This window comes from Rhinolophus ferrumequinum, chromosome 5 (genome assembly GCF_004115265.2).
Source record: "Rhinolophus ferrumequinum isolate MPI-CBG mRhiFer1 chromosome 5, mRhiFer1_v1.p, whole genome shotgun sequence".
Classification (NCBI taxonomy): Eukaryota; Metazoa; Chordata; class Mammalia; order Chiroptera; family Rhinolophidae; genus Rhinolophus; species Rhinolophus ferrumequinum.
The window spans coordinates 13,839,801-13,854,205 of NC_046288.1; the positions used below are offsets into that span (position 1 = coordinate 13,839,801).

Below are 14,405 nucleotides of genomic sequence, written 5' to 3' on the forward strand. Positions count from 1 at the left end.
ACTGATGAGGGAAGCTCCCAGGGTCTGAGCAGCCTGGAGTCGTCATGTAGTCTCTATTTGATTCGACACTGAAATAAGATGATACCTATTCCTATTTGGACACTCACTTTGATGATGAACATTTAAAAAGTCACCATTCTTGTTGTCACTACTGCATTGTTATCATTATTGTTGTATTGGTAATGAATACTGTATGGAAAACTTAGTATCTTTTAAAATATTACCGTATATGATCTATACTGTTATCCTTTGGGGAAGTATAGGAGGGCAGATGAGAGAATAAGCTTCAGAGCTTTACCAAATTGGCTTTGAATCCCAGCTCTGCTCTTCGATTTGGTTAGTCTCAATGTTCATATCTATAAAATAAGGATGGTAATTCTTAGTTCATGCAGTTTGGGTGGATTCAGAGACATACTTCAAAGAGTGTAGCTCAGTCTCCAGCACATAATTCACCCAATAAATGGTAGCTACTACCACTGTTGTTATAATCTTCTTTTCTCCACAAGGAAATTCGGACCCAAAGAGATGAAGAAATTTATTTGGAGTTGTTTATGCCAGAAGTGATAAAGCTATGATTCAATATAGGTCTTCTGGATTCAAAGCCATCTGTGTTCTTTCTACAGTATGACATTGCCACCCAAAAGAACTCTTTTAGTACACTAAAAGTACCAAGTTTTGTTATTTAACTTGTTAAAGAGAATTTGTTATGTTTTCAATTTTTATTTGCTATTTCTTTTTTCTGCTTACCTCTTGATAGTTCCCCCCACCCCTTTCTCTTTCATTTAGTCAAACCCAAATTAGGGAATTTGATATGAACAGCAATAAAAATAGTCCTTGGATTTGTTTCTGATTCATCTTATACCCCAACAGCTTCAAATGACATTCAAGCGCCTACCTCTCTGAGAGCCTCCAATCAACCCCTTAGATCTTTGGAGCTGGAAGTTCTCTTCCGTGACATCTAGCAGAGCTTCTTCAGGAAAGTACAAAGTTAACGTTACTGCCGAAAGTTCAAACTAGCGAAGGAGCCAGAACTAGAACCCACATGTCCAGGATTCCAGTCCAGGTTTCCTTCTTCTCTTTGTTCTTCAACAAGAGTTATCTCTCCTCTACCCTTTTACTAAAACTAATGTGCGTTATCTTCATAATCCTATGTGATGGATTCAAGGATCACTTTAAATATCAGCGGGTTACACAATTGTGACACTTGAGACATCACAGTCATAAGACCAGCGAGGCTTCTTTGGAAATCACATAGTCAAGATGGGAGTCTCCTCCCAATGTTTTTGTTCTGGTCTTAGGGCAGTAACAAGACGCTTTCTCGTGACATAACTAAGCCTTCCTGCTTTGGGCTGATTTGAAAGTTAGCCAGTACTTGCCAATCTCATGGTATTTCAGTGTCTCCCTCTGGTCATAACCAACGTTAGGAAGTGTGAATATTTAAATCCTATGCTTGCAGACTCCATCCCTCCCTCTCTTCCCTCTTTCTTTCTTTCTTCCTTTCTCTTTAAGCCAAGCACACGGCTAACCCCAAATTTGGAGATTTTCCAAAAATCAGGCCTCTTTAAACTTGATCCTCTAAAAGATCCTTTCCCCTTTTTTTCTCCCATTGTTGTAGTGCCCACCTCGCAGTGCACTGAAAAGCAGTGAATTTGCAAATGAACAGAGGAGGAATAAATGATATGTGCACAGAGTTTTGAGTTGTGATATGATTCCTGACTATTTTGAGCCCGTGACCTAAATCAAACCGTGATGGGCATCTTGGTGTTTGAACTGGATGTGAATTATTTTCAAACTCTTGTTGTCATTTAGACCTACATTTCATTTCTGACTAGCTGGGATATTTTGGATTAGTTATTTAACCTCTCTGAGCTTCTGTTTTTCCATCTGTAGAATGGCTATAATAATTGCTCAAAGCTATTGAGCTTAAATTAATAATAATAATAACAATAATAAATAATATAATTGCTCAAATCTCTCTGATATAAAAGATACGTAAGGGCCACCTGCCTGGCACACGGCAGCCCCTTCCTTCCTTCTTTGCCCACTTAGTACTATTACTGCCCCTCTTCAAATCGTCCTTGGTTCTTTCCTGATTTCCACTAACATGGTGGATGGAACACAGGGTCATTTTCCTTTGCCAACTCCTATTTCTTACTCTGCAGGCTGTTTAGTTCATCTCCATTTCTGCTCAGCAGGGAAGACCAAGTTTCCTTCTCGTGGCTCTGGAATTTGTGTTTCTGTTTGTTTGTTTGAAGTCTGATGTGGCAGGGGATCAGCCTGCACCGTCCATCCCTGCTAGTCCTGATTCTTCAGAGGGTCAGGTCTTCCTTGGCAGTGAGATTTTAAAATAACACTGCAAGCAAAGCACAGAAAGTCAGTTGAAACCAGCCTCCCCAAAAGACCAGCCGCCTGCTTAACCAACAGTTTTGGATTCCTCTTCTGGATTACATCTCCTTGTGTGCTTTTTATTCAGTCCTCGGCTTACTGCAGAGCTGGTTTTCAGCCTGTGATAAAAACTACCACGATGGCAGCTTTCTTAGAGACTGACGGCATCTTTGAGTAGCTCCAGGCTACTCAAGCAGCAATTTTCATGTAGCCACTGCACCAGTCATTAGGCCTCGGTCACTGTTTTTTCACACCCTTGGAATGTACTCCATTGGTTCCTAATGGCCTGGGCAAGTCTGCTTAGAGCCCTGTCCTGCATTGAAAGGAAGCCCCTTCTTTGCAGTCAGATCGCTAGCAGTTAGTCCTGGTGGAGAGGAAAGGAGAGGTTTCCTAACCTCTTCTCAAGGCACAATAATTCCCCTTGGCCCAGAAGTACTGGGTCAGGACCATGGCTTCCAACTTCTTGCTGTGCACACAAGGTTATAGCCAGGAAACCACAGCAGAAGGGTCATATATTCATTCATCAAATATTTAATAGGCATCTAGTCTGTACAAGGCACTCCACTAGGGCCTTGGTTAACAAAGATGAGTCAGTCATAGTTCCTGATGGGCAACGTCAAATATATCTACACCTAATTTCAGTGCCGTGTGATGCACATAAGAGAGGGCTGTGTAAAGAGCCAAGGATCTCAGGGGAAGGAGCCCCTCACACTGTGAATGGTGGAGTTTGGTGGACGGTAAATGGCAGCACAGAGGAGGTGATTGACCAGCACAGCCTTCAAGAATAAGCAGCTCAGCCGACCGGAGATAAATGGCGTAAAGGCCAGAGTTGGGGAGACAGGAGAGGCTGTTTGGTTTGGATCCCTCTAGAAGTAGATCCAGAGACAAGGACCTGAATGTAATAGTCCTTCTGGGAGATGATCCCCGGAAGCAGTGGTAAGGGAGTGGGGGTACCACAAGGAATGGAAGGATGTGTTCTCAGACAGTCGGCACTGTGGCAATTAGAGCTCAATCTCAGACCGAAGGCACTGAGACATGAAAAGAGCACCATGAATGACGGACTGTTCAGGGAAGTGGCAAGAGATAAAATGGAAAAGGAAAGTGGGAGTGAAATTGTGTGCCTTGCTAAGGGGTTGGGTCTTTAGTCAACAGCGGATGAGAGCCACTGAGGGACTGCAGAGTGTTCTGGTCAAATGAGCCCGGTGCCGCGTAAGCAGGACAGATTGTGAGATGGGAAGGCAGAGCGACACAAAGACACTGGCTCTGCCAGCGCGGCACAGCTGGATCGTCAGTCCTTCCGGGGACGGGACTCCGTTGTTCCCTTGTCTGTACTCCCAGGCAGAGTAGCGCCCTTGTGCTGTTCTAATAATTCGTCCTGCATGTCTGTGCAGACCCACCCAGGCCATCACTTTAGAGATTATGAATTCATGCACCGTCCTGAGCCCAGGACCTAAGCTCAGGGTCTAGCCCATGGTAGGGACTCACAAAGTATTTGATTGATGAATGACTAGGTTGGTTTCCAATCATAGCTCTACCCAGAGCTATTTACTATGCTTATGGCAGGATCATCCTTGATTCCAAAGGGCACTGTATTATTTCACGTATTTTGGAAGTGGACTGGAGAGGTGGTGCTGAAGGGATGCAGCAAAGTATTTTGGAAGTCCTTCCCTGCGAGCTCAGAGCTGGTCACAGAAGATGTTTCCTCCCCCCTAAGACCCGGTGGCACTTTGCCTATTGTCACTTCCATGGAAGGTATTTTGCCACAGTCCCAAAGTCATCATAGGAAGCTGGACTTCCCCTGTGGCCTTGGCCAACTAAGTGGCCTAGCCCCCTCTTTCTGCTTCGATGAGGCAGCACTTGCTTCTGGTTGCCAACCAGAAAAAGAGGCTATCATTGTCATTCAACAAGAGGATAGTTTTCTGACGTGGCTAGCTATGTGACCTTTCCAGAAAATCCCCACGGAAAGGGGAAATATCCTGATGATAAACAAGAAGAAAATAGAAACAATTCAGTAGCCAAAATCATTTCTGGAATGGGGCTTCACACCCAGTGAGCCTGACCCAGATCTCAAGGTAGAGGAGAGTTAAAAGGATCCCAACATCACAGAGCCCATAAAGAACCTCTAGAGTCATTCACTCCATCCCCCTGCTGTGGGCACGACCAAGCTGTCCACATTAAACACCTCTACTTCAAACTTTTTAGGAAAGGAAATTCTTTATCTTTTTCCATTAGGAATCAAAACATGTTATGGGTAAGGCTTTCAAAGAAATAATAGAACTTATGACCTGGAAACTCATCTCATAGCTGAGGACACTGAAGTAGAGCCAATACTATAAAACACTGTCCCTGTCCCCAGTTAGTAACTTGCATCAGTTACTCATCATGCGTTCTCTGAGTGCCCACCATGTGGACATACCTCTGCTCGGAGGTGGAAAAACACAGCTCCACAGGACAATGTCTACACCAAGAGGGGACTCATAATCCAGCTGAGCAAAAGTATTTACATTTAATTAACTATAACTGAATGTCACTAATGCTGCAATAAAAGCATGTTCCAATGCACTTGGAAATTTCACTAAGGGTCTTTTTTTAATATATATATATATATATATATATATGGCTGCTAATATTTATAGCAGATTGTGAAAGCTTATACTCTATCTCCTGCTTCCAATCCTCATGGCCATTAAGAAATGTATTCACATAGGCACACACTTAATGACAATTGTGTAAATCCCTGAATTTTATTATAAAACCAGAAAACATACTTGTATGATCCCAACTCAAGTTTGCAGTGTCAGGCTGTTATTTGTCCAAAGAGTTCAGAGGAGCTGAACTGAGATCCGTTGACCTTTCTACTGCCTGCGACCTTGGAAACATGGTCACCGTGCTGACGATAAATGGAATCAGCTGTTAAAAAAAAAAAAAAGGAAGAATAAAGAAAAAGAAGACCATACTACTTTAACAAGTTTGTTGTGATAACCAGAATGAAACGCAGTATTTTTGAGTGGAGGATTCCCGTGGGTCACTGGAGCACTGCCTGGTCCTCACTGCCAGAGTAATCGGCTGAGGTTAGAATGTGATCTTATTTCAGCAATACTGTGTTAATTAGGCTCTGAAAGAAAGATGCTGGTAGACTAGACTGGTACTGACCATTCTAAAAAGAAAAAAAGTGCACTTGTCTTCCTGAAGTTAAGGAAGGAGACACTACCTAACTTTCTGAATTGTAAGATACGAGGGGAAAACTCTTCCTAGGGACAGACAGGTAAAGATGTAAGATTCACTAATTCCACCATTGCTATTTCATGACCTGTCCTGCAGGAGTTAAACTTGAAGGTGTGGGTCAGTGATGTATTGCAGTAAAAATGCCACTTACATTCTGGAACCAAATCTCCTTCTGCTCCCCTATTAGTCAGTAATGACCCAATTTCAACTGCCTGGATGCTGTACAGAACCTGTTCCAACCAACTCATGAGATGCCCTGCTTTCCTACCAGCAAATCTCCAACCCTTTCTACAAATCCCCGTTTTGACTGATGGCCAAATGAAGCTAGAAACCTCTCTTTACTTGCCTCCTCTCTTTTTTTTTTTCTCTCACTGCCACCTCCTCCCTTCTTACTACATTCAATTGGCATCGGATTGTCTCAGTTCTATTTATTCAACATATCAAGCAGAGTTCAAATGCAGTATATAGAAATCACTCTAGCCGTTTTAAACAGCAAGTGTTTGAATATATACAATCATGTGCTTATTAATTAATTGTTGGAAGAGTTGGCCCTTGGCTGGACCGCAAGGTATGACTTCGATAGTAAACAGTGCAGAGCTGGCCTGCCAGCCGCCAGCAGGAAAATGGGGAAGCAGGAAAGCACCCCTGGAACTATTGAGTTCAAGGACACACACTTTTTTTGCAGTCTGGGATCAGAAAGCCACCACAACCACATTTGCAACAGAGCCAAGCTCTGGCTGCTAGATCCACACCAGCAAAACTATCGGTGCCCTGGACTCTCTGTGTGTGCTTTGCCCACAGAGCTTAGAGCAGCACTGCGGGGTGCTGCTGAGACACTCCAGGTGTTGGTGGCTGTGCTCCCTGGAAGAAACAGCAGGAAAAGCCAGAAAGCTGGCCTCTTCCTCACGTTTGCCTTCCGAATCTTGCACAAATGGATCTGTTTGTCAGAACCCACACCACACATACATTTGGAACTCGAAATGCATAGGGGTCTAGGAAATGTCGTCTTGAACGTTCCAGCCTGTCAGTACACGAAGACTCGTGGGAAGGAGAGCGGAACGCACTCATCCACAGTAGCCACCGCATTCAGCATCTCTTCAACAGCCACTGCCCTGTGGACCTTGTGGTACCTTACCTGAACCACTGCAGATTCCTCGTAACTCGTCTCTGCTCTCAAGTTCTCTCGTCAGTCCCTCGTTCTGAGCTTGAGTTTTCTTTCTAAAACACCCCGTGGCAAGGTCATTTTCTGCCCCAAATCAGGTCACTCATGAGAAGAGGGACCATTTTCCTTTCACGTCTCTTCACCATCTGGCTGAAACCCACTTGACCAGCTGCAAATCCTGCCACTTCACCACACACCTAGGCTTCAGTCACGCCAGATGCTAAATGTCCCCTCCCCCACATCCTGCCGCCGTTGTTCATGAAGTTCCCCTGACTGAAATGCTCTACTACCCTTCATTTTCTCATTTTTAATTCCCTGTTCAAATGTTTGAACCTCTAGGAAGTTTCCTTCTCTTTCGCCCTCTTCCACAGAGGGCGTGGAATTAATGGGTTCTTCTTGGCATTTTGCACCCATCTCTATTTTGCACTCCTCACTTTGTATTACATATAGTTATATATGTGTCTGTCTTTCCAGCATCAGGGAGTGGACCATGTTTCTATTCATCTGTGTATCTCTGGTGAGTGACTCTTGGTAGATACTCGATAAACATTTGTTGAACAAGTGAATAAATTAACGAATGAATTCTCCTGTGTATCTAGGACCCCAACTCCCACCTGACTAGCTTTTCTCATCAGCTTGTAGACATCCCGAGGTCTTTCTCTTCTCAAAAAGCAAGCTTTCCTTTGCTCCTTTAGCCATTATCTTATCACTGGTCTTCATTTGAAGCCCAGTTATTTGAGAAGGTTGTCTACACCTATTATCTTCACTCCTTCACCACCCATTCACTGCTCTGCTTTCCCAATCCACTGAAATCACCCATGTCAACGTCACCAGTTATCTCCTAGTTGCTAAAGAAAAATGATAGTTTTCAGTCGCTGTCTTACTTACTTAACACTGTGCCTCGCTTGACTTTGTGAACATGCCTTCCTTCTAGAATCTCATTCATTCCTAGACTAACAGTTTCATCTCAGCCTTCCTTCGTCATGGTCGTGTCTCCCTTTGCCAGGACGGAGTACCTCTCTCTCCAGTCCTCTTCTGTTCTTGTTCTCCCACACTCTGGGTGACTCAGGGTTTCAAGCAACACCAACTTGTTGTCAAGACACCAAAGCTGTTTCTGTGTATGGGACATTCTCGTGCCTGCCAGGTGCACCCAATGAATTAACTAACTGCTCATCTGGCCTGTCTGCATGGGTGTCCCCACAGGCACCTCAGATTCAAGGAGTGCAAAGCTGGACTCATACCTTATTACCATGACCTCCTCACTGGTCTCTCTGCTGCTGCCGTGATCCCCTGGTGTGTTAACAGCACTCAGAGCGACCTCGTTAAAACTGGAGTCAGATCTCCTTACTCCTCTATTCAATGGCTTTACATGCCATCAGAGCAAAAGCCATAGTCCTTACAATGGCCTATGAGGCTGTACACAATCGGGTTCCATTATCTTACTCATTTCCTATCACTCTCCTTCCATCCCTCCGCTCCAGCTACACAGACCTGCTTGGCTGTTCTTGAATATGCCAACAACACCCTTGCTCTGTCTGGAGTAAACTGGGTGTCCAAAGTGCTCTGTTTCTCATCACCTTCACTCCCTGTCAATGTCACCTTCTCAGAGAGGTCTTCCCTGACCACCTTGGAAATACAGCACTCCGCCTAAGCTTTATTTGTCTTCTCCACTTTATTTTTCTGTTCCCTTCCTTCCCTGACTTATTTTTCTTATTAGTATTTGCCATCATCAGAAATGCTGTATATTTTACTTACTTGTTTTGTCTTGTTTCTTCTGTATCCCCAACTGGAATATACGCTACATGAGGACAGGGTTTGTGCTCATTTTGTTCATTGTTGTTTTTCCAAGGTCTAGAACAGTGCTTGGCACATAGTAGGTATTCAATGAATGTTTATGGAATGAATTCTCTCTACTCCAGATCTCCTCATGTCTCCTGTCTCACCCCCATTATCTGATGAGTCACGAAGCCCCAGACTCCTACCCCCTCTATGCATTCTGAATCTTCTCTTCACCACCTACTTGGACACTACCTTAGACTCTAATAGATATGCCAACCTGATCTCAGCACTCCCTATTTAAAATCCTTCTGAACTCCCTGGCATAACAAATAATTGTCATCAGGAATCGGCCCTCTCTAGCTCTCAGTTTCATCTCTGCCCCTGCCATCCAACCCTCTAGCCATAGAGAGAACTCCTTGCCTTCACACCCCTGAATTCCTTTCTTTTGTTCCTTGGTGATTTTTCACTCTCCTGAAATATACTTTTCATCTTCTTTATCTGGCTAACTCCTAGGCAGCCTTTAACCCTCTCAGTTGTGACATCATCTCCCCTAGATTGACCCCTTAAGTCTATGCTAGACTGCCACTAACTTCCTGGGCTTATACACTGCAAGGCCATTGGCTGGTTGCTCACCTCTTGCCATAGAATGTGCGTTTCTTGGAGACAGGGACCATATCTAATTTATTTTTCTATACTCAGCATGATGCGCAGAACCTGACACATAATAGATCCTTGACAAATATTTGTTCGATAAAACAATGGATGGGCAGTTGAATGAATAATTATAACAGTAAATACTTACATGAAGCTTTATAGCAGTCTGGTGCTATTCTCAGATCCCACTTACAGTGGCACACGGAATCTTCCTAACACACCCAAAGCCTAACACACCTAATGAGTTGGGTACTAATGAAGAGTCTAAAGATCCTGGTGGTCAAGTTGTTTGCCTGTAGTCACACAGTAAGTGGCAGAGACAGGATTTGAACTCAAGGGATTCAAACTCAAGTATCTGGCTCCATTCCTTTTTTTTAATAGAACTTTTCTTTTTTATTGGGGAATATTGGGGAATAGTGTGTTTCTCCAGGGCCCATCAGCTCCAAGTCGTTGTCCTTCAATCTAGTTGTGGGGGAAGCAGCTCAGCTCCAAGTCCAGTTGCGGTTTTCAATCTTAGTTGCAGGAGGCACAGCCCACCAACCCCTGCGGGAATTGAACTGGCAACCTTGTTGTTGAGAGCTTGCACTCTAACCAACTGAGCCATCCGGCCGCCCCCTCCAGACTGTGTGCTTAACTACCATGTTTATAACTGATGATAGATGGATGGGTGGTATATACAAGGGTATTCCAAGCAGAGAAATAATAGAAGCAAAGGTGAGAATATTCACATTATTTTTATGTGCATTTTATGGTCAATCTATTTGGCCACACTGCAGTTCACTCTGTCCTATAAAATAGTAATCTCCAATAGTACATATCAGATTAAAACCTTAACAATATTTTTGAAAACACAAATATTCATTTGTATTCATTCTCAATGTGACTCTAAACCTCAGGTTCTAGATGAGTTAAACCCTACCTCCTTTGACACTCACTTCTAAATACTGAGATCATAACATTTAAATGTATAGCCACATTCTCTCATTCATTCAACAAATACTTATTGAGTGTTTACCTTGTGCCAGGCACTGTCTTTCTGCTGGCACTACTGTTACTGGAAGACACGCACCCATATATAACATAATCACAGACATGCATAGAATCTTTTGCTAGGCCATAGACTGCTGTGGTTAGGATCACAGGCTCCGGAGCCAGACTGCCTGGGTTTAAACCCCAGCTCTGCCACTTTCTAGTTGTGAGACTTCAGCAGTGTCACTTAACTACACCATGTGTTGGTCTCTTCATCTACAGAATGGGTATAACAACAGTCTCTATCTCCCGGGGTTGTTGTGAGAATTAAAATACATGTAAAGTATTTAACACAAGTGTCTGTGTTACATACTCTAGCAGGCACTTAATAAATGTTAGTAATTTCACGTTGACAATCTTTTCAGATAAGTTATTGTTGAATGATTGAGCTCCTTATGTGAGGCTGTTTTCCATTACAAAATCAAAAGAAATCTGGAAATCTCCTCCGGTGGAGGAATAAGTCTTAAAGGGATATAAAGGAATTAACAGCATTTGTTGCCATAACAAAAGAATTTCTTGATCTTGAGTGGGCCTTGGAGGGCCTGTAATTTACATTAGTGCTTCTTCCATCCTAGTGGGCATGTAGAGGGGGGAAAGCCTTCAGCCTTACTTAGCAGGCGGGCTTTGACAGAGCTATTTGTGCAGGAAGAACAAGGTCAAGGGACTCCTTGTATCGAAGGCCTTTCTCCAAAGGAAGGATTTGGCGTCCGAGATTAATGTCTGGAGTGAACCCCTGCTATACTTAATTCCCTTTTCTGTGAACTCAGTACATTTTTAAAATTCACTCAGGGGCCCTCCTATGGTGCCGCATGGAAACCACAAACCCAGACGCCCTTCTACCCGACTTCTGAACGGCCCTGCCTCAGCCTTTGACCATGGGTTGATGACTGCATTCTAGGGTTAGGTGCTGGGCTAAGTCCCTTGGATTGAAGTGTACCTAGGGATAGCTTGTCTTAAATTTGCACACAGTAGATCCAGTGTGGATGTAACATAAAAATTAAAAACAAAATATTTTTTTAAAAGGCTTCTATGCGTAGCGAGTGGCCACCAGGATAGGGAAGGAGAGGCTGTAGAAACAGGGAGGTTGAGCGAGCTCTCTGGGTCAAGTTACATGATCTAGATTCCAATAGGTTTATTTTCTGAATAATTTCTGTTGGGAAAAATATCAGCAGATTCAGTAGAAAGTTTGGGTTTCGGTCAGTGACAATAATTTTTCCGTTTCAGGTAAAATTAGGGGAGATAAAGGAAACAAGTACAAAATAAAATCATTGAGAATATATTATTCTTTATCCAACTGTAGGACAATACCTAAAATGTCGGCTCTCATAAGAAATAAATAACAAAAGCTCCCTTCCCCCAAATAGTCAATTGCTTACCATGACCTCACCACAATCACAAGAAATTGTTATACAGAGTAATAATAGCAAACAGTTAAACAGTATTCCTATGTGCCAGGCATTGTTCTAAGCTCTCTGCATGTATTTATTACCTGCCTCATTTAGGCCTCACATGTACAATAGGACATGTTCTTTTTGCTCTTTAAGAAAAATAACTAACATATATTGAAAACATAGTCTGTTGAGCACTGTGCTTTTATGTGTATCATCTTATTTGATCATCATGACGACCTTACAGTCAGGCCTTGCCTTTGGCAGCACACTGAGTCTTAGAAAGAGTTATGTTACTTGCCCGTGACCCCATAACTGCCAGCATATAAACTTCAGTCTTGCTGACATCAAACCCAAACTCTTTACGTTGCTGCCCTTCTGTTTGTCATAGAACTGGAAGTGTACTCTGCAGGGTCAGCACCTCACTGTCTCCTGGGGCACAGATCTTTGATGGTGTTCTTTGTGGGTTTCCATGACTCCAAAATGAGAAATGTCCAGAAACGGGCCAGAAGCTCCTGGCTAAATTTGAGCTAAAATAATCTTTTGGAACTCCTGGATTCTGTTCCCTCACTCGGTATAGTAATCACAGTTCTAGTAGTGGGGCATAGTACCAAGCAGTGCAAAACCTGGCTCTGTTTCTTACCAGCAATCCTATTCTGAGCCATAAGGCAACGCAAATGATTTGTGCTTTACCCATGTTTACCTCACCCAGATGTGATGATCAAATACAATAAATCTCACTGAAAATGCTATGTAGATGATTGGTTATTGTTAGTATACTTTGGGTCTTTACAACGGTCTGAGGGTTACTTCTGTTGATAAGGGTGTCTTAGAATAGTGTTATTTGATCTAAGATTTAAATATGGGACAGACAATTCTTTGTGAACCATGGAGTAGGTGTTTTCCCCAGTACAAAAGGAAATACTATTATTTGAGTACCTTCTATGTGTTAAGAATTGTGCTAAGATTTCACCTCTCATTTAACTCTTATAGAAATCCAGAGAGTTCATTGTTATTATTTTATAGATGAAGAAACTGGAGCTAAGAGCAGTTAAGCAATTTGCCCAGCTTCACATAGATAAGAAGTAAAGTTGAGATTCAAACTCAAATCTGTGAGAAGCCAATCTCCATGCTGTTTGTATTTATTCTAGCACATTGCCTCTTGGGAGAAGGGGAAGAAGGAAGCAGAAAGCAAAAGAAAGGGATTGCACACCTGAAATGCCCCACGAGCATAGGGTTTGCCTGATACTACTACTCCTACTACTAATTATAAGCCACAAAAAAGAAATAATGAAAGCTCACATTACTTTTGCCATAGCCTTCCACTTTAAAAAAAAAAAAAAATCTTTTATTTATGCCATGTTCCTGGGGAGGGCAGTGGGAAGCAGTTTGCAACAAAAACTATTCCCATTTATTTAATAAGTGGCAGTGAGCAAAACTGAGAAAGGAGGAGCAGAAGTTACAGGCAACATTTGAGAGAAAGTAACCAACTCAGAACGGCCATAAGGCCTTGTTTCCAAGGAGCTAGGCCTCCTCAAGGGCCATCTTTCCCTGACTCCAGCTCCAGTTCACCTGGAGTCACTAACCTTTACACTTTTCAAACTTATTTTATTTTTCTTGGTTATTATTCCCCAGTGCTTCCTATGGAAAAACCTGTTCAGAGGTGGAAAACTGTGTGAGCCTAAGAATGTCCCCTCTTGAAATCTTTAACTCAGAGGATCCCTGACAGTGAGAGGCTTATAAGGCCACAATCCAGATACTTCTGGAAAAGAAGAGAAAGGCTCATGTAGAACTGGAGTTTTTGTAAGTTGTCTTAAAATTGTGGAGCCCTTGTTGATGCCTGGTACTGTCAATCCTTAGATATGGTGAGAGAACCTGGGAGTATTCTGCCTGCCTGTTGTCGATAGTTCACTCTGGTTAGTATTGACAAGGAATGAATCTAAAACTCAGAAAATGTTTATTTGATCTGAATTAAATCTTGCCATTGGGAAGATAAAAAAATCAAAGGGATCTAAAATAGCTCAGAATTCTTGGCTAGTTTTAAAGAATCATTTTCCCTAAGGGTGGCAAATGCGGCTTTTAGATTTAACTAGAACTGCAAACTAGTCCTAGCCTCATCATGAAATGAAACCTTGAACTAATTGACCTCAGTGTCTTAATCTGCAAAATGGGTGTAAAGTAGTTCTTAGAATTGATTTGTAAGGTCAGATAAGATGAGGTGGGTGAAAGTGCTTGGTAAAGTACAAAGGACCTCACTGATGTAAGGGGATTTCTTCTTTAAAAGTGAAGCAAATTGGAGGAAAAAGGGTGTCCTGTCAGCACTGATCACATTTTAACTATCAATAATCACTTTTCAATATTCATGAGGAGTTTAAAAATCATTGCCCCGTATTTCACACTGTTTTTCAAATGTCAATGACCATTATTTGTGTAGCATGGGCTTCTAACTGAATAGGATAAGGACAGAAAATCGAGGGCTTAAATCCTAATTAAAATGAAGCACACGTCTAAGGGTTGATTGCTGGGTCCTGAGTTTCCTTTGTATTAGTGATCTTCATGGAACATACAGGCCAAGTGATTTCCACATAATTTGTGAATTTTGCAACTTTTAAGTGAGATGAAAATCAGTTGGATGCTCCTTTACAGGAACTTTCTTCCCATTGTATCCAAGACTGTCCACAGTGTAAACTGTTAGCAAAAATCTCATCATTGGAATCATCCAGAAACTGAGGCTGGGAGAGGTTTAAAAAAAAAAAAATGCTCATGGCCTTACTACTGCTGAG

The 14,405-nt window shown here is 42.5% G+C and overlaps 1 long non-coding RNA gene across 1 annotated transcript; it reads right to left on the reverse strand.

The window, feature by feature from the left end:
• Positions 1-2,076: 2,076 nt before the first annotated feature.
• Positions 2,077-6,898, reverse strand: LOC117021981 (uncharacterized). Its single transcript, XR_004422970.1, has 3 exons — positions 6,746-6,898; positions 5,154-5,295; positions 2,077-2,353 (listed from the first exon to the last, which is right to left on the reverse strand). It is a non-coding gene; the product is annotated as an uncharacterized LOC117021981 (long non-coding RNA).
• Positions 6,899-14,405: the final 7,507 nt, after the last annotated feature.